Source organism: Lagenorhynchus albirostris, chromosome 18, assembly GCF_949774975.1.
Source record: "Lagenorhynchus albirostris chromosome 18, mLagAlb1.1, whole genome shotgun sequence".
In the NCBI taxonomy this organism is placed as follows: domain Eukaryota; kingdom Metazoa; phylum Chordata; class Mammalia; order Artiodactyla; family Delphinidae; genus Lagenorhynchus; species Lagenorhynchus albirostris.
Window position 1 is genome coordinate 51,504,487 of NC_083112.1, and position 21,275 is coordinate 51,525,761.

The 21,275-nt window shown below is 39.6% G+C and overlaps 1 long non-coding RNA gene across 1 annotated transcript in view; it reads left to right on the forward strand.

Annotated features, from left to right (window-relative positions):
* LOC132508526 (uncharacterized) overlaps nucleotides 1-20,314 on the forward strand; it is a 50,607-nt gene extending 30,293 nt beyond the window's left edge. Inside the window, exon 3 of the long non-coding RNA XR_009536620.1 lies at nucleotides 20,264-20,314. This is a non-coding gene — a long non-coding RNA (uncharacterized LOC132508526). The remainder of the gene's footprint in view (nucleotides 1-20,263) is intronic.
* Nucleotides 20,315-21,275: the final 961 nt, after the last annotated feature.

The following is a 21,275-nucleotide window of genomic DNA, read 5'->3' on the forward strand; positions in this document are numbered from 1 at the left end:
TGTTGGTGTGTTTAACATTGTCCCAGAGGTCTCTGAGACTGTCCTCAAATCTTTTCATTCTTTTTTCTTCATTCTGCTCTGCAGTAGTTATTTCCACTATTTTATCTTCCAGGTCACTTATCTGTTCTTCTGCCTCAGTTATTCTGCTACTGATTCCTTCTAGAGAATTTTTAATTTCATTTATTGTGTTGTTCCTCATTGTTTGCTCTTTAGTTCTTTTAGGCCTTGTTAAACGTTTCTTGTATTTTCTCCATTCTGTTTCCAAGATTTGGATCATCTTTACTATCATTACTCTGAATTCTTTTTCAGGTAGCTTGCTTATTTCCTCTTTATTTATTTGATCTTGTGGGTTTTTATCTTGTTCCTTCGTCTGCAACATATTTCTCTGTCTTCTCATTTTGTCTAACTTACTGTGTTTGAGGTCTCCTTTCCGCAGGCTGCAGGGTTGTAGCTCCTCTTGCTTCTGGTGTCTGCCCCCAGTGGGAGAGGTTGGTCCAGCAGGCTTCCTGGTGGGTGGGACTGGTGCCTGCGTTCTGGTGAGTGGAGCTGGATCTTGTCCCTCTGATGGGCAGGGCTGCATCAAGTGGTGTGTTTTGGGGTGTCTGTGGGCTTAGTACGACTTTAGGCAGCCTGTCTGTGGATGGGCAGGCTTGTGTTCCTGCCTTGCTTGTTGTTTAGTGTGTGGCATTCAGCACTGGAGCCTGCAGGCAGTTGGGTAGAGCCGGGTCTTGGGTATATACCCAGAAAAAGAACATAATTCAAAAAGACACATGCGGGCTTCCCTGGTGGCGCAATGGTTGAGAATCTGCCTGCCAATGCAGGGGACACAGGTTCAAGCCCCGGTCTGGGAAGATCCCACATGCCGCAGAGCAACTGGGCCCGTGAGCCACAACTACTGAGCCTGCGCATCTGGAGCCTGTGCTCCACAACAAGAGAGGCCATGACAGCGAGAAGCCCACGCACCGTGATGAAGAGTGAACCCCGCTCGCCACAACTAGAGAAAGCCCTCGCACAGCAACGAAGACCCAACACAGCCAAAAATAAACAAATAAATGAATTTTTAAAAAAAGTTGGCATGCTTCACCATCCCTAAATTTATAAAAAAATAAATTAAAAAAAGGCACATGCACCATAATGTTCATTGCAGCACTATTTACAATAGCCAGGACATGGAAGCAACCTAAATGTCCATCAACAGAGGAATGGATAAAGAAGATGTGGTACATATATACAATGGAATATTACTTAGCCATAAAAAGGAATGAAATTGGGTCATTTGTAGAGACATGGATGGATCTAGAGACTATCATACAGAGTGAAGTAAGTCAGAAAGAGAAAAACACATATCATATATTAATGCATATATGTGGAATCTGAAAAAATTGGTATAGACGATCTTATTTACAAAGCAGAAATAGAGACACAAACGTAGAGAACAAATGTATGGATACCAAGGGGAAAGGGCAAGGTAGGATGAATTGGGAGATTGGGATTAACATATATACACTATTGATACTATGCATAAAATAGATAACTAATGAGAACCTACTGAGCACAGGGAACTCTACTCAGTGCTCTGTGGTGACCTAAATGAGAAGGAAACCCGAAAAAGAGGGGATATATGTATACGTATAGCTGATTCACTTGCTGTACAGTATAAACTAACAATATTTTGTAAAGCAACTATACTTCTATTAAAAGTCTGTATTTTAATGTATAGTAAAGTTTTTAAAATACATCAAGTTTTGTATTCTTCCTTAAGCAGAATCCTTGAAAGGGCATGTGATGGGTTACAGATGTTGTTTTTAAAAATCTGACTGTGTTAAATAAAATAGAAAAATAAATTAAAGATGAAAATTTAAGTTTAAAATTATATGACCATTATCCAGCTACAACAACTGCAAAGAGAGAAAAGATGCAAGTTTCTCTTTTCTTTTTTAATGCAATAGATGCAAAGTTCTTGACAATAAAATGAACTTAAATACATACTAGATAATCATCAACTCCCCCTCTCCACTCTGGCTCATCCCCAGTCACTGCATGGATGAAGCATACCCTCTTCTCAAACGTCCCATTAGAGGAGTAAGAAACATGTTATGTATGCTAAGCAAAAAATAAAGCTCTTTTTCTCTCCTATTGCTTCATCCTCTCAGTAACCCAGGTGTTGCAGCCAGCTCAGTGTTCACCAGAACAGATGACCGGGGAAGCCATCACAATCATCTGAGGGGTGCCCCTTCCCTGAAGTAGCTTTCCCACTGCCTGCCACGTGGCAGAGTTCTGCCACTGGAGATTAATTTGGGGGGTGGGTAAGGCTCTCTATTTCCAAGAGTGAGCTATAATAATTATATTTAAAAATTTTTATCTTTCAGAGTATAAGACCTTCAGGTCCTAAAATATAAGACAGAGGGACTTTAAGTTGGCTAGGAGATAGAGCTGAAGCGTAAAGGAAAAGAAGACCTAGATAATAAAAAATGAACTTATTTGTAAAACAGAAACAAATTTACAGTCATAGAAAACAAACTTATGGTTACCAAAGGGGAAAGAGTGGAAGAGGGATAAACTAGGAGTTTGGGATTAGCAGATACAAACTACCATATATAAAATACATAAGCAACAAAGACCTACTGTATAGCACAGGAAACTATATTCAATATCTTGTAATAAACTATAATGGAAAAGAATATGAAAATGAATATTGAAATATATAATGAATATATATCTATAAAAGTGAATCACTTTGCTGTACACCAGAAACTAACAACATTGTAAATCAACTATGCTTCAATTTAAAAAATAAAGAAGAAGAAGACCTAGCCCATTGAGAAGGACTACAGAGAGAACATGTAGATGGTGGGGGACTCAAAAGGACAAGTGTCTCTTTCCTTCTTTTCTTTCCTTTCTTGCTCTCTTTAGTCTGGTTTGAGTGGGTGGCCCCTAGGGACCACCCAATCACACCAGCACATTCAGGCTTTTCTCAGCCAGGTAGTAGCAAGTGAAATTCTATCCTTGTAACTCTTTAGTCTTATCCTCTGTCTTTAAAGCAAAAATCCAGAGAACAAAGAAACTCAATCTTTTTATTTATCTTTTATACCTTGATATTTTAAATTACACTAATAGAAAAGAAGCCAGAATCCATAATTATTTGGAAAAAAGCACGAGGAAAGGAGAGAGATCTCTATTAAGCTTATGTCAAAATATAACTTGCTTTGAAGTTTCTAAAGATGAAAAATTACAGTGCATTGCATATAACTTTATATCATTATAATAGCTGATTTTTTCATATATGCTTTCTAAACACTTCTTTTTAAAACACTTTTGCTTTAAAGTAATGTCCTTTCAGAACTCATATTGATTATTATTATGTATTTTAGAGAACCTAGTATACTTTTCTGTCTCAGAAAAACATAATTGAACACTAAGTGAAAATTGTGGGAAAGCCTTATTTTGCCCTGAAAGATTGAAGCTGTGAGTTATTTGAGGGTGGGATGCATTTAACGCCATAGCTAGTGCCTATGTACATGATTCTGAGCGCTTTACATTTATGATCAGTACAATGACGGATAAGGCAGGCACTATTACTGTCCCCATTTTACATGTAGGGAGACAGACGGTTGAATTATTCCAGAGCCACAGAGCTGGGGTTTGAACTCAGGTAGTCCAGAGTCATGATCAGGAGCAGTACTTTATGTCACCTCTTTGGGACAACCTTGTGACTGTGGAGAAAGGAATATTCGAGGATGAATCTTATTTTATAATGAGCTTCCTCCACTGGGAAATGTATTTTTCTATTCAACTCTACAGGGAAAGGAAAAAAGCAAAAAAAAATGCACTGGAGTCTATCATTATATTCTCTTGATATACATGCTCATTTGTCACATTTCCCTGATGTTTCCCGAGTCATTATAGGGAAACGGTGGTCCAAGCTTAGCTCCTTCAGCCCAGCCCTGCGCTGTGGTTGTGTCTGGACTTGGTGAGGGGACGTTGCGTGACAGACTGGAGAACTTCCTGAGAAAGGACTTCTCACAGGCAGACAAGATACCCAGTTTAAAAAAAAAAAAAAAGCCTTAGCTCTTGGCAAAGAGGGCCAATTCCAAATACAGCATGAGATTTGGCTTCATCCATTTATCTCCTAACCCAGATGCTCACGGAATCATGTCCGCATCCTGCGAGGGCTGTGGGGCTGTTTCAGTAGGAACTTTGTGAGACTTTGTGCCCCTCAGGGCACGAGGAGCGCTGCTTTGATTCTTCTACTTTTCTGAGAAAGGGGTTCTCTCTCCGCCAGGTGCAGAACCCTGTGTGACAGACATGCTGATGAGTCCGGCAGCACATGCCGTGGGCACCTCCAGAGGAGCACATTGGTGGTGCTGCACCGGGATGATGGCAGGCTGCCCAGTCAAAGCAAGAACCCACCTCTTGCTTCAAACTATATTTCACCTTATCAAAATACACATGTTCTTGGCTCCAGGCCATGGGGACAGGGACATCACTGGATTGTATGGTAGTTAGAAATGGGGGCTTTGGAATGAGAAAATGTAAGTTGAAATCCTGGATTTGCCACTTTCCACTTCTGTGACCTTAGATAAATCACTTAACCACTCTAAGCCTCAGTATTCTCACCTATAAAATGGGGATAATGACAGTTTCTACTTTTCACAATGGTTGATTTAAGTCAGGGATTGGCCAAGAGGCAGAACTGAGGATAGTATGTAAATAACTGCATACCATTTAAAATGTAACTATTTAAAAATTTAAAGGCTATTTTTATGTATGGCTTGTGCGCCATACAAAGACAGGCAATGGACCGGATTTGGCCTCTGGACTGTAGTTTGCTAACCCCTTTATTAAATGAATGAGCTACCTTGATGCCTGGCACATAATAGTAGTAGCTCATATGACTACCATTATTCCTTAAGGCTCTTGCACTCAAGTAAAGCAAATCTTGAAAGCGAACCCAGAGGCTGCTTAAATTATGTACTTATCAATGACAGAGAATTTTTTTTTTTTTTTTTTTTTTGCGGTTACGCGGGCCTCTCACTGTTGTGGCCTCTCTCCCATTGCGGTGCTCCAGACGCGCAGGCTCAGCGGCCATGGCTCACGGGTCCAGCCGCTCTGCGGCATGTGGGATCCTCCCAGACCGGGGCACGAACCCGCGTCCCCTGCATCGGCAGGCGGACTCCCAACCACTGCGCCACTAGGGAAGCCCATGACAGAGAATTTTTATTTTCTTAGCGATAGAACCTCCCCTATTCCCTCAAACCTATGCAGGGATTTTCTTCCTTCCTCCCTTCCTTCCTTCCTTCCTCTTCTCTCTCTTTCTTTCTTTCTTTTTCTTTTTTGAATGAAGACTTTCATAGAAGTTCTGACACAGAAACTCCCAAGAGTCAGTCTTCGGAAACAACAGATGACATGTTTTTTAAGGTGGAAAGGAACAGCTAACTTCTGATTGTCTTTCCTTTCCTTTTTTTTTTTACTTGTTGGGGTTTCCAAACTGAGAGTGAAAGCTGAATTGTTCAGTACAACAAAAGAAATGATAAGGATTGTGTGTTTGTTGGCAGATGGGTATAGAGTTAAGGAGATGGAGAGATACTTGGATTGGAAAGGGGCCTTGAGGAAAGAACAAATGTGGTTTAAATAAATATTTTAAAATATTACACTGAAAACTTTTCCCTATTTTCCCCAAAACTTGCATTATTTGCTTATGTTTTGTTAAGCTGGATCTCTTTTAGGGTGAGAAAATAGGGAATGTGAGAAGGGTCTCACTATGGACAAAGGGCAAAGCCACTGTCAACCATGGAGTCTGGTCACCTGAGTTTCATGCAGTTTAGTTCATTGATTGAGAACACAGTTTAGGAGTCAGATAGAACTGGTTCCAACCTAAAACTCCATTTTTTTTTCTTTTTTTTTTTAATTAGCAGTACAAGTTGGGAAAGCTACTTGACTTTTATCAGTGTTAATAGCTTTATTTGTAAAATAAGTAAAACTCATTGTTTTCCTAATGAAATAATGTCTGTAAAACATTTAGAACAGAATCTGCTAAGGAATGCATGCCCTTGAAGGGCTAATTATTATTGTACATCTTAACAGTGTACACTGGGAGACATTGCTGGTGGGAATTGCAGGTAATCAGGCCAAGCAGCTCCTCTGGGGGCAAAGGCTATGGACTCTACAGGAGGAAGTCAGAGGCAAGAAGACCACAATGGCATAAAGTATCAGTGATGAGTGTTTCTGAAACTCTTCTGTAAAAGTCACCCAAAAGCAAATGAGGGAAGCCTGTAGTCCTGGGCTCTGGTGGAGCAGATCCAAACAAACCCCAGACATGGGATATCAGATAAGAAGAGGTTCCATGTTTAGACTTGTTGGGTCACCCCAAAAGTACCAGTGATGGCTGACAGCACTTGCCTCTTGAATCTTTTGGATTAGATAATTCTCTGTGATGGGGGCATCCTATGCATTGAAGAGCATTTAGCAGCATCCCCGGCTTCCACCGGAGAGAAGCTAGTAGCACTTCCTCCAGGTGGGAAAACTGAATATGTCTTATTAGCTAGGTAGCCTAACGTCCCCTGGGGAACAAAATCATCCCTGGTTGACGAACACCAATCTATGTGGACAGTTTCATTCTCCTCTAAGGACTTTCAGAAATAACTATACTGGGTGGACTTTATGGAGAACTAAAGGCCCTTCAGGAGGAGGTGGGGGACAAGCTGGTGAAACAAGTTACACATACAGGATATAAAAGCTGAAGGATATGCACACAAGAGTAAGCTGTATAGGGCTTTTTCAGGATGTGTGATTTCTTTTCTCAGTCTCAGCATAGAATTGAATATCCTGAAGTATAAACTGTTAAGTGTTAGCTTCTGAATCCCAAAAGTCTAGAGACCTTCTAATGCCATCTTTGGTCCTTAGGGCCTCTACATTTGCTGTTCCTTTGCTTAAAAACCTCCTCCCTGAGGACCAGTGCCTCCACAGCCACCTTTTTTTGCTCTACCACTGTATCCTGTGACGGTTCATTTTATGTGTCAACCTGACTGGGTCATGGCTTGCCCAGATATTTGGTCAAATACTATTCTAGGTGTGTCTGGGAGGGTGGTTTTGGATAAGATTAACATCTGAGTTTGTAGATTGAGTAAAGCAGACTGCTTTTCCTAATGTGGGTGGGCCTCATCCAATCAGTCGAAGGTCTGAATCGAACCAAAACACTGGCCCTCTTTCAAGTAAGAGGCCACTCCTCTTGCCTGATTGGTTGAGATGGACCATCAGTCTTTTCCTACTTTTAGACTCAAACAGAAATATCAGTTCTTGTTGGGTCTAGAGCATGCTAGCTTTACAACTGGAACGGCGTTCCTGGTTCTCAGGCCCTCAGACATGGACTGGAACTACAGTATTGGCTCTTGGGTCTCCAGCTGTCCAACTTCAGATCTTGGGGCTTTTCAGCCTCTACAATCACATGAGTCAGTTCCTTACAATAAATCTCTCTGTATACATGAAGATGTATATACGTATAATGTCCTGTTTCTCTGTAGAATCCTAATATACAACCGCCGCTCCCCCTTCCTTGAACAACTCCTCTGCATCTTTCCCCTCTCAGCCTAAATATTACCTCTGAGTATCCTTCCCTGAACCTTTAGATTGACTAGATGCCACTTCTTTGGACTCTAACCTGCTTAGTGGTCTATTGCAGCCTTTAAAGTTTCCTCAAGGAAGAAACCATATCTTGTTCCCTCATGTAATCCCACGGCCTAGCGTGGTGTCTCACACAGAGCTGGCAATCACAAGGAATTTGTTGAATAAATGCTCAATTGCTTCGTAGGAAGTAAGCGTGGCTTGAATAATCATATTTTTATGTTGTTTAAAAATCTCTCTATATTTCAGCTACTACTTAGGAACAAGTACCATTTTATTAATAAAGCACCGTAGAAATCATTGCTATTCCTTTTTCTTTTTCTGTTTTTTTTTTTTTTTCTGGTACGCGGGCCTCTCTCAGTGCCGTGGCCTCTCCCGCCGCGGAGCACAGGCTCCAGACGTGCAGGCTCAGCGGCCATGGCTCACGGGTCCAGCCGCTCCGCGGAATGTGGGATCTTCCCGGACCGGGGCACGAACCCGTGTCCCCTGCATCGGCAGGCGGACTCCCAACCACTGCGCCACCAGGGAAGCCCCATTGCTATTTCTTGAAGCCAAAAAAAACCAACAACAACAAAAAAAGTGCTATCAGATTTAGAAGCAACCTGGTGAGTGGGAAAGGATCCACTAATGAGGCTGAAACCTACTCTAAAATGTGAAAGTTGAAGAGCCCTTACCTCATGTTGGGTCGAATAGTGTTCTCTTCTGTATTTTTTAAAGATTGTATTTGGAAACTATTTTCCCCATTTTATGCCCTCTTATTTATTATCCTGCTCAGTGGATTTTTGCATTAGAGGTCTATTCCTGCCTGGTTTGCCCTGAGGGAAAGGATGATACAGAACCCTCATATGTCTCTGTTACTATGTATTATTACTTGGAAAATGTCAAGGCAAATGCCATGTAAGTAAATAAAATGCTCCAGACGCTTTAGCTCTCACTGCTAAGCAGTGGGGGGAAAGAGCAAATGTTTAAGTTTTAAGAGATAGACTTAATAAGAAGCTGCTATTTTCCGTAGCGTGGGAGAAAAAGCATATTCTCCTCGAGCACGTGCAATGTGGCATTGAGGATTAATAAAATATTATTGAGTCTAGCTTTGTTTTCTGTTTGTTGTTGTTTGGTTTTGTCACAGCCTGGCAGTCTCAGTTCTATTGAATTTAGTGTATACATTCAGCTATCAAGTAACAAAATTAATCTATTGAAAGGATTTTTATCTTTTATTAGGAGAGGCTAGGCAAAGCTGTTTCATTTGCCATTACTCTGGGGACTCATTTTTGGTTAATCTCTTTCTGATTTCCCCAATCATGTGGAGAATCAGTAAGATCCAGTCAGATTCACCTTCCTCTAAACTCCACATGAGGGAACTCAGTTACTTTCAGACAGGGTGAATCTCCTCCCATGTACTCTCTTTAGGGTCGGGTATGGGGAGCTTCAATCTATTTATATCTTCTGGGCAGCTGAGGGCTGACATGTAAATGTGGAGATTGTCAACACAAAGAACGTAGTGTAATTATTTGGAGAAACTTACAGAGTGCACTTTTTCCCCCAGGAAGGGTTGAGAATTGAGTGTTCTGGTGAAATGAACATCTTTGACAATGGAGACTCACCACACTGTCCCTAATGCTACCCGTAGACTGTCATAGCACTTGCTGCACATGGATTACAATCTTCACACAATTAATATCCTAGACCTTGGAAGACACTGTTCTAGTCACATACTGTGTGACAGCTACTCACCAAAGATGGCCTCTAACGAACCATGCCTCCCAATATTCAAGATCTTATACTGCCCTCTTCACATTGAAGCTGAGCGGATCCTGTAACTTGCTTTCCCAATTGAATGGGGTAGAAGTGACAATGCGTTTGCATTTCCGAAAGCCTGAACGGTCATGTAACAGGTCATATTGTTCTGAAGGAGAGACCTCGTGAAGATACTATATGGGAAGGATATATGAAGAGAAGGCACTCTGAGTCTGTATGGAAATAGAGATAGAGACCAAAAAAGATAGAGGGGGAGAGGGAGAGAGAGACAGAGAGAGAGGAAGAAATCCAGCTGCCCCAGTTTCCCACCTAAGCCTAGCTATCCCTGCTAAGGTGCCAGGTACATGAATGAAGTCATTTTGGACATTCCATCTTTGAAACTGAATATGCAGCCACTATTTGACTGAAGTTGCCTGAGGAACTACAAGCAAGACCAGCAGAAGAACCACACAGCTGAGCTCCAGTCAACCCACAGAATCATGAGAAATAACGGAATGAGTGTTGTTTTAAGACACTAGGTTTTGAGGTGATTTGTTATGCAGTCATAGATAACCAAAGTAGGAACCCTAAGACCCTAAAATAATTTAGTTCAGTCATCTTTATACTATAGGTGAGGAAACTGAAGACCAGAGCAGCGAACTCATTTGACCAAAGTTACCAAGTAACTTAGAAAAAATGCTGGGATTAGAACTCACATCTCTGGATTTCAGTTAAGGTGTCTCTTCATTTTACTATGCTGAGTTAGTTTAAATACATGAACACTTAAAACATCTCTGTGACCCAGGAATTTCACTTTTGAGAACGTATCATTAGGAAATAAAGAAAAAACATTGTGTCTAAAGATGTTCACGTATTATTTATAATAACAATTGGAAACAAAGTGTAAGTCAAAATATAGAGGCACAGTTAAGAAATTTGTCTACACTTAAACAAATAACATGTGGCTATTAAAAGTGATGCCTTTGAATAGCATGAAAAACACATGATATAATGTTAAGTGAAAAAAGTGGAGCACAACGAAAGCAGGACACAAAATGCTTTATGTATCCTTAAAATTAGTACTTTTTTCCCCAAAGACTAGACAGAGAAAGCATATTGAAAAGATACCACCAAAAAATTAACCATAATTAATAGGAAGTAGTAAGACTAAAGGATACATTTTCAGCCATTTTTCCTGTATTATTTCCATATTTTCATAAATATATTGGAAAAAATAAATGTGTACTGTAGAGTAAAACTCTGATTTTAATTTAATGTCTTTTATATAAAAGACACTTTTGGGGTTTCTATGCCCTTTGAACAATACTTGTCATTTTACAGTCCTTTGCTGACAGAGGAGAGAAGGAATATAGTGTGTGATTTATTGCTTCTCCTATGGGTTTTTAATATGATCCTGATGTCAGCTTAATTTAATTTGTGTTTTTCGTATAAAAGAATGGAACAAAATAAAATTCCATTCTAGTTATTTATATTCTTTGCTTTTTTCCCTCAATTCTACATAATCAGACTGTAAATAGTATTGCAAATACAAAATGTATGTTGTTCGCTATATGAGAAAATTAAAATATTCAATGATTACTTTAACTTGGTATTCCTCTTCCTATTTTCCATAACCAGTTTCTAAACTTAGAATGGATTAGCTCAAAAAAGAAAACTGCCTGTCTCCTTAGAGAAGAAGTTACTGCTGTTGAAAGTTGTTACTAGCCTCTTATTCATTAACTAATTTACAGGTGAGTTGTTCACTCAAATGCCTACACAACAAACCTATTCTCAAATTATTTATTTTTATCGCTAAAATTTTACAGTTGGTATGATATACTGGAGAATAAAATATCAAAATTAAAGCTATTTTTATTTGTTAGCAACTATTTTAACATGTGAAATCTGATTAACACTTGAAAATCTAATTTAGATGTTCTAAGTCAGCTTTTAAATATGGTTTCTCAAGTCCCCATCTTTACTGCTGTGGCTTACACTTTTAATTTCCCCAGTGCCTGGCTATAACCCAGAACAGGTTTAAATACAGTTCAAATATCTGAAAAGGCTGATAATTTGAATCATAATACTACGGTGTAATAAGTAAAACAGGGAAGAAATACCTCTGAGGCAGGAAAGATAGGTCCGGGCCCAAGGACAGTCTCCTCCTGCATAAGCCTTAGGCAGAAGGCAAAGCTACCTCCTTGTTTTGCACTTAATGAGGTCATGAGGCATGGAGGAATGGCATCTAAAACAGAAACTTTGTAGCATCTGAGGAATGGCATGTGAAACAAAAACTCTGTAGCATCTGAGCAAGAAACTCTTGACCGTGAAAACTATGGAGCATGCGCTCTGAGGTAGGCGATAGATAGATAGGCTTTGGGTTGACCTGCTGCAACCTGTTTCACGTGGACTTGGAGATAAACTACTGTTGGACTATAAGCCCTGATTGGGTGAAAGACAAAGCACCCCCCCTCCCCACCCCTCCCCGCAGTTCTGTCATTTTTGTGGTCAAGGAGATTTCCCAGCCCAACACATGCGCAGAGGGGGTCTCAAGTTATCCTCTAGTAACTTTGGCCACATTGTAATATCCTTGTAATATCATTAGCATTGCCGTTTTGACCTCCTCCCTCACACCCCACCCTGTGGTTTTCACTTAGGTGTTCATGGGAAAGATCAAGAAAGGAGCTTGGTGGAAGCCCAGATAAGGAATTGCAGATGACACGATTATAGGGGAAAGAAAAGGGGAGTCACCCTCATCTAAACCCCAGAAGATTAAGCCCATATTAACAACCTAACTGCCCCTATTGCGCACTCTTCACTCACAAGAATGCCCACACTCTCTTCCTCCAAGTGTGTAACTCCTGCTTCTGGCCAGAATAAACTGCTTCTGTGTGTGCTTTCCCACACTTACTCTGCTTCTGACAAACTCTGTGCCTGCTTTGCAATCTCGGTCTCTCTGTGGAATTCTTTCTTCAAAGAAGACAAGGACTGAGGTCCTTCTCGCTACCGAAAACACCTCCACTCATCTCCAGTGAAACAAAGTTCATTGAATTTATGTATTTTATTAACTTTCTGTGTCACCAAAACTGGCAGGTGTGTTTTTCTCCCTGACTTTTAGGATCATAGCTATCATGGATGATTGAAGTTGCTGGATACTTTCTCCTTTAGATAAATAAGGAAAAACACATAGTTTGGAAAAAGTGAACAAGTCTATATAAGCCAGCATAATTATCTATAGTAGCTTATTTTATTTTATTTACTTTTTTAACCTGGTGAGTGTTTGTTTTTTTTAACATCTTTATTGGAGTATAATTGCTTTACAATGGTGTGTTAGTTTCTGCTGTATAACAGAGTGAATCAGCTATACGTATACATATATCCCCATATCCCCTCCCTCTTGCATATCCCTCCCACCCTCCCTATCCCATCCCTCTAGGTGGTCACAAAGCACGGAGCTTTTAAAGGTTACAGGCACTATTCTCAAGGTTACTGACTAGTGAGAGAAAGATGTGTAAATACATTGCCCCCCAAAAAGTCATTACAATATTATGATAATCTGTGATAACTACTGTATTCAGATATGTTCAAATTAGTGGTTACATGTGTAAAAAATTAATAAACAAAAACCTCAGTTAAATAGAGTTGGGAAGCCAGAAGCTCTCATGCCCTGCTATGCTAGCAAAGCCCAACAGGAAGAAGAAAGACTCCCCTTCTTTACTGGCAAGGACTCACCCAATGAAAAGCCCTGGAATAATTGTTTACTATGGCTCTCCCCACTTTATTTTCCTCTGTAAAAGCATTCTCCTTCCCTTGCTGTGCAGGGAAAAAAGCATGTGACCTCCATGGTTGCAGATTCTGAATTGCAATTCCTTGCTGAATAAGGAATAAACCCATTTTTCCTGGAGAAATAACTGGCAGTCTGTTTGTCTTAGGTCAACACAGGAATACAAAGTATGTCAGCATATGTCATTAAAGCATCCAAGAATAGAAAAAAAAAATCTCTTTGTTATAGAACACATGAACACATTTTGAGTTGGAAACAAGTGCAAACACTATAATCTGCTTCATCAGTTGTTAATCTTATTCCTAAATATAATCTAATCTTTCAGAATAAGTTTGTTTCCATGAGTAACTTATAATGCATGAGATTTCATCTTTAGATGACTTCAAGTTTGAGCAGCAGCCTGAAAAATTATATGATGAAGAAATTAAATATACTTTATTTAAAATAATTTATACCTTAGATTTATTCTGTGTAGCCTACCTTGAGTCTGCATACTACCACATATTAATAACAGTTATTTATCAAAGAAGATATCTGCTAGAAGTTGTAGATTGGACATGATACTCAGACAAGTTCTGGTGCCCGTCCAGTTCTTATTTCCTCCAGGAGAACTGTCATCCACACAGGGGTGTGCCCCTGAAGACAGATTTTAAAAATATGTGACTCTATCCCTCACTACAGATGACTGGATTATAGGGAAACACGTGCTCAGCTGGGCCAATTATACTCTCTCCGCCCTGATTTTGGAGTTAGAACACAGCAATTTGGGCCAAGTGTGCATGCCAGACATTGAAGGACATGCAAACTTAGTGTTCTGGGGCTGAAGCTAAGGCAGCCATAGGGCAATTACTTTGCGACAACATGAACTGAGAGATAAGCAGAGAGAGCTGATCTTCAGCACGAAGCAGGATAACTAGAGACAATGGGAAAAAGATAGCTTGATTTTCAATTCTGGAGAACAGCCGTTGTTCCTAAAAGCTTCCCAGTTGTAGCTCTAGCTCTTGGCCAGCCCTGGCCGTGTTGCTGCCACTGCTCTGTCTCAGAGGTTACACTGAGTCTTTATAGTATTTTCCACTCTTTTTCTTTTTTTTTTTTTGCGGTACGCGGGCCTCTCACTGTTGTGGCCTCTCCCGCTGCAGAGCACAGGCGCCGGAAGCACAGGCTCAGCGGCCATGGCTCACGGGCCCAGCCGCTCGGCGGCATGTGGGATCTTCCCGGACCGGAGCACAAACCCGTGTCCCCTGCATCGGCAGGCGGACTCTCAACCACTGCGCCACCAGGGAAGCCCTCCACTCTTTTTCTTAACTTACTATGCGAATCTCTGTTTCTTGCCACCAAAAGAGCTTTGCCTAAGTCAACAGCCTTTTTCTAATTTATAGTAATGTGTAAATGCCAGTTTTGCCAGTGGTATTCCGTAGGAGACACTAAGCTCTTCGGTTGTATGCTTTGAAGGGCCCTTATCTTACCAATTATTTATAGGTCATAGCACAGTGCAGAATATAGAGTAAGTGCTCCCCCAAGCTGTGCTTAATTAAATGAACAAGGGGGGCGTAAATGAAAATTTGGTATACCTGCGCCACCCATTTTGTGATTTGCCCAATTATTCTTGATACCAATGGATTGTTTTCATATTTTTTTACTAGTTTCTTTACATTTGTAGACTGTACAATTGACTTCTGCCAGCCTAGCTCTAAAGTGTTTATGTCATTAAATCACACATGAGGGGGAGCTTGTGTTCTCATTTAACTTTCAATCCAGACATTTATAAGGGCTCTGAAAAACAAAGACCCCTCTAGGCTACTGTAATGTTCATGGCCTTTTCCTACCTTGCAAGTTTTCATAGATACCTTATTTGGAGTTTGTTATAGGTCAGATGAACTGAATGGATGAGATTTTCTTTCTCCCAGAGTAAGAGGCCATTATCTTCCGTAGAGGATTCAGTCAGTAACAACCAGAATGCCCCCTCCCCTTTCCTTTTTAGTTGAATAAATCACGGTCATGACAGTTCATCCATTTTTCCTTTGATCCTGACCTTCATTGAATCATACTGTACTGTTCTCCACAAATAGTGATTTTTCTGCACCTAGGGGTGGAAATAGTGGCCATAGGGAAGGGGAGGGAAGTAGGCAAGGTCAAGGGAAGAGGGGATAGTATTGAATTTTACTTCTTGAAATACAAAGAATTGCTGGAGAAGAGCAATGGAGATTAATGGAGGGACACTTTGCAATTAAGAAATCTATTTTTTTTCACTTTTTCTCTGCTCTCAAACAGTTACTGTAATCATCTATCTTTATCCATTGATATGTTTGCTACGTAGGCATTAACATTGATATATCAATGTTAGACAAGATGAAAGTTGTCTGCTAACTTGTGTTTAATGAGTTCTGAGTCATTTTTTTCATGAAAACCACAAAATCAAAGACAAAATTCTGGAGCTGGAAGAACTTCAGGAATTACACAATAATTATTCATTTTGTCATGAATATTAATATTTGTTTCAATTCCATCTTATTCAAACATTACATTTCATTTTGTACATGAGAAATACAAGGCTTCATGATGAAATAACATTAATTGAAAGTTAGTGGCTAAACCCAGATCTTCTGACTCAATGCCTTCCCCGGTACAGGACAATAACATTTCCTCAGATTTTTTGATGTTTATTTGTGATGACTAGTATACATATTTCTATGTTTACCTGAGTGTATAACATTAAATATCCTTCACTCTTGGAATTTGTTCCTCTAGGGATGAATTCAATGCTCTGAAATCAATCTATAAATTAATTCTGCTAGTTGGCATATTCATACATAATGGGCATTTACTCTGGTTTCTAGAAGAAGAAATCTGGTTGAAAAATAATTTTGTGAAAGTTGAATAATGTATGATTAGAGAATTTTGCATGTACTCTTCCTTTCCTGCTTTCTGTCATTATAAGTAAGTTTTCTTGGTTAAAGAAAAATAAGTGAGAATAAATATTTAGAAAAAAGTCTGACCTAACTTAAACTTCAAAGTTTATTTATTTCAAAGATATGAATTTGACATTCATTCTAGGCAAAATCTTGACTGTATATTTAAAGGACTATGAATATTTAAGGAATAACTACTAGGATAGCACATGAATTTTCTAAGACATTTGGAAGAAGTCACATCCAACTAAACTCATGTCCCTCTTTCATGGGCTTACCTTATTGAATAGTCAAGAGTATATAACAGGTAGGTGACAAACATTTACAGGCATTTGCAAAGCATTTGATAAGTTTTCTTATGAGATTTTAGTGAAAGAGATTAGAAAATATGGACTAGATTTAAAACAAATAGATTTGAAAAGAGTTGAATAATTTTATTCAAAAGTGTTCAAGTAATAATAATCTTGTAGCTATCATTTATTGAGCACTTACTATGTGCCAGGCATTGTACTAAATATATCTGTTATCTCCTTTAATATTTAATGTGATATTTCATGTAACCTATGAGAGATATATTCTGATTTTACAGACAAGGAAACTGCAGCTTAGGGAGTAAGCAAACTTTTCCAAAGTTACTCAACAAGCAAAAAGTGATGCCAATATATGAACATAAGTTGTTTGACTCCTTACTACTAGATTAACATAATATTAGTGGAAGAGCCTAGTTTAGTTCAGTTGAATTATTCTTCTTGAATGAAATATGGAGGGCATACCCCAGTGATGTAATTATAATGTCATATCATTTTATTGATATTAAATTATAAATCATTTTTATTTCTTCTAGTTTTGCTTGATTTATTCCATTAGTAACATTTTATTGGGCACTTAGGCTTTGAATGACAGAATCAGGATCTAGAATGATATTGAAAATTGGTATTATGAAGTTGAAATGAACAAGATACAATTTAACAAACATAAATGTAAGAACTACTGGCTCTTGGGTCCAAGAAAGCAAAGTAAGAACGCCTGAGAGAAACAATGTACGTTGCTTAGCATATGTGAGACTCTGATTCATAATAAAAATATATATTTCTTTTTGTCCCTGGCACAGAGCTCCTAAAACCCTTGGAATTTCTTAAGCAGTGAGAGCAATCAAGGTGTCTTTTGTTATGTTAACGAGGTAACTTTGGTAAGCTCCTAGGTAACCCCCAGAGGGGCCAGATGGTTGCCAGGAGAACCAAGCAAGTGATTAGAGGGTTAGAACTTTCAATCCTATTCTGAATTCCTGGGAGGGAGAGAGGTTGGAGATTGAATCAATTGCCAATGGCCAGTGATTTCATCAATCATGCCTATGTAATGATACCTTCATAAAACCTCAAAAGAATGGAGTCCACAGAGCTTCCAACTGGTGAACATGCAGAGATTCTGGGAGAGTGGACTGCTGGGAGAGGGCATGGAGACATAGCCCCCCTTCTTACATACCTTGCCCTGTGCATCTTTTCCATCTGGCTGTCCTGGAGTGATATCCAGTAAACTGGTGATCTAGTAAGTAGTGTTCTTTCTGAGTTCTGTGAATCACTTTAGTAATTAATTCAAGCTGAAGAGGGCGTTGTGGGAACCTCTGATTTACAGCCAGTCAGAAGCCGGAAGTGGGGGCAGTCTTGTGGGACTGAGTCCTTACCCTGTGAGACCTGAGGCTATCTCCAGGTAAACAGTGTCAGAATTAATTACTTGGTCAGAGCTAATGGCTTGATGGTGTGGAAAAAAAACCACACACACACTGGAGCATGTGTGAAAAAGACTTTGGGGTGTTGGTTTATAGTCAGTTCCAAGAGAGGCAACGCTTTGATGTGGGAGCTCAGAGAACTTCTGTGATCACAAGAGTATTAATAGGCGGATGTCCCTGGTGGCGCAGTGGTTAAGAATCCGCCTGCCAATGCAGGGGACACGGGTTCGATCCCTGGTTTGGGAAGATTCCACATGCCGTGGAGCAACTAAGCCTGAGCGCCACAAGAGCCACAACTACTGAGCCCACATGCCACAACTACTGAAGTCCGTGCGCCTAGAGCCCCATGCTCTGCAACAAGAGAAGCCACCGCCATGAGAAGCCCATGCAACGCAACGAAGAGTAGCCCCCGCTCACCATAACTAGAGAAAGCCAGCGCGCAGCAACGAAGACCCAACACAGCCAAAAATAAATTAAAAAACCAAACCAAGCCAAAAAAACCCCAAGAGTATTTATAGAACAATGAAGGGGGCAGTGCCAGACTGTTTTCCACTGATTGCATTGAACACCTCTGGAATTTTTAGTTCTAGGTGCTATAAAGTATGTGGATATGTGTGCATATGAAATTGCTAAAAGGGCTGAAATCCTGTCAGAGAGAAAATAAATGAGGAATGTTTTGGTGGGGGAGAATAGCATTATAGCTATCTTTAAGTATTGAGATTTTCCAAGTGGAATGTGGCCAGATACTGGTATACTAAGGAGAGGGTTTGGGCCTATGGATGATAACAAAAACGGTTTTTTGTTTTAACAGGAGGAAGACATTTCTGATAGTGCCGTTTCAGGATGGCATGGGCTGCCCCATTAGGAGGTAGATACTTAGCCGTAGAGGCATTCAAGCAGACACAAAACAGCAAATGTCAGAATTTTGATCAACAAATACAAATTATCTCCTTCCTAAGAGAACTCTAAATTATGTGGTAAGTCTATAACTTTGGATACAGAGGGCTGAAGATGCCAAAAAATGTTACAGATAGTCTCAAAGGCAGCCAGGGCAGACCTACTTCTATTGGTATTTCTATGCTGTTCAACCTACTTAATTTGCTGGTGCAAAATATTTTGCATATGTGAAAATAGGGCTTTACAAATATTTGCCCAGAATAACTGTGGCTTGCTCTAGACTATAGAAATTTACTAGAGAAAACAAAGTAGTCAATCTGGTATAAAACATATCAAAAAATATGGCTGTGTGCCATATATCATATGATACATTTTATATGTGGAATCTAACAAATGATGCAAATGAACTTATTTACAAAACAGAAACAGACGCACAGACATAGAAAACAAACTTGTGGTTACCAAAGGGGATGGGGGGAGATAAATTAGTAGTTTGGGATTAACATATAAACACTACCACATATAAAATATGTAAACAACAAGGACATACTTATAGCACAGGGAACTATACTCAATATCTTGTAATACCTATAATGGAAGAATCTGAAAGAGAATATCCTATCTATTTATCTACCTATCTATCTATCTGAGTCACTTTGCTGTACACTTGAAACTAACACAACATTGTAAATTAACTATATTTCAACTTAAAAAATCATTAAGAAAAAAAAGAAAAATATGGACTTCCTTGGTGGCACAGTGGTTAAGAATCCGCCTGCCAATGCAGGGGACACGGGTTCGAGCCCTGGTCCAGGAAGATCCCACATGCCGCGGAGCAACTAAGCCCATGCACCACAACTACTGAGCCTGTGCTCTAGAGCCTGCGAGCCACAACTACTGAGCCTGTGCTCTAGAGCCGGCGAGCGACAACTACTGAGCCCACGTGCCACAACTACTGAATCCCGCACACCTAGAGCCTGTGCTCCACAACAAGAGAAGCCACCACAATGAGAAGCCCGTGCATGCAATGAAGAGTAGCCCCTGCTCGCCGCAACTAGAGAAAGCCCACGTGCAGCAACAAAGACCCAATGCAGCCAAAAATAAATAAATTAATTAGTTAAATTAAAAAAAAAAGAAAAATAAGACTATGTGCCACATCTCTCCCAGTCCCAGTCTGGTCCCTTCTTATTATTAATTTATTTTTGTTTGTTTAATTAAAACGAATTAGAATCAGTAAACAGCATTTGCACAGGAACTTCTGGGAATCATAGTTGTCCTTCTTTTTATTTATTAGACAGTCATATAACCTGCAGTGTATCCATCTGCTAAAAGTCATGTTTTCATGGTGTTTTGAATCAGAGAATGGTTGCTCTCCCCTGCGGTTTGATCCTCCTCTTCAGGGAGCACACATTACAGTCATGCTTTTTTAGAGAAAAAGTATCAAAAAGCTGTTTGTCTTGTGACTTTTTGACTTCTCCGCATCCCCTTCCAGTCACAATCTTCTCCCTCCTTCCAGACTCTGGGACTTGAATGTATAATTGCAGCCCGTTGTCTGCAACGTAATTATAGCCTCATTGACTTGTTGCACAGCAGGATGACAAGAGTGCTGGCTGTCAGACAGGGTCAGAGGTCAGCCATTACCCCACGGATTGCAGGCAGCAGCCTCATCAGGATTCTCGGGAAGTCTCTTCTCAGCCGTGGGACGGGTCTGCAGCTGCCTGTGTGCCTCAGCAGTTGACTCTTTGCATGAAAACACGGACTGTTTTCAAGACACAACATCCCAAGATGCCATTTGACTTCTTGTTTTCTTATTAAAGATATAACAACCATTCTGAAGTGAAAGAAGCTATTTTCCTGTGCTTTTCATATAAATTTCAAGCAGAATCTGTACATAGCCAGCATTAAGATATTACATCTATTTTCCTTCATACAGTTAAGATTTTAAAATAATATTTAAAAAGAAAGTTAAATCAGGAGGCTACGTTAGGATGGAAACTGCTATGTACTAAATAGGAAAATAACTTGGACACAAACTAATGAATTGTATTCAGACTGAAAATCCTATAGATCCTGTAAATAAAGGATCATAAAATCATGATGTAAGAAAATAAATAGCACATCATATGTCAGTTAACCTAATCTTAAAGGTGATAAAAGAATATTCCTTAAACAACATTTCTTATGTTTCATCTAGTCTGGATTTAAGTCTCTGATGGGATGCAAACTCAGATATATTTTTAGAGAAGGAATGCTTTAATATTACTGAAAGATCGTTCAATCCCATTTTCAAATATTTGCAATATTTCACATAACTGATATTTTCAAAACTTTAAACAGACATACTGATCTAACTCATGGTAATTTCAATGAATAAATCTGACAGATCATATAATTGAGAATTTGCTCATTGAGTTTGCAGATTATACTAAACTAAGTGACAATGTTAATGTCTGAGAAGCCAGGATAAAATATAACACGACCTTGAAAAAAGTGTTTAATCTAAAAAAGAGGACATTGAGTAAGTGGATGGGGGACAATAAAGTTTAAACACAAACATAATGGGGGTGGGGAAATAACCCAGTAAATTTTGTTGTTAATGCACTAA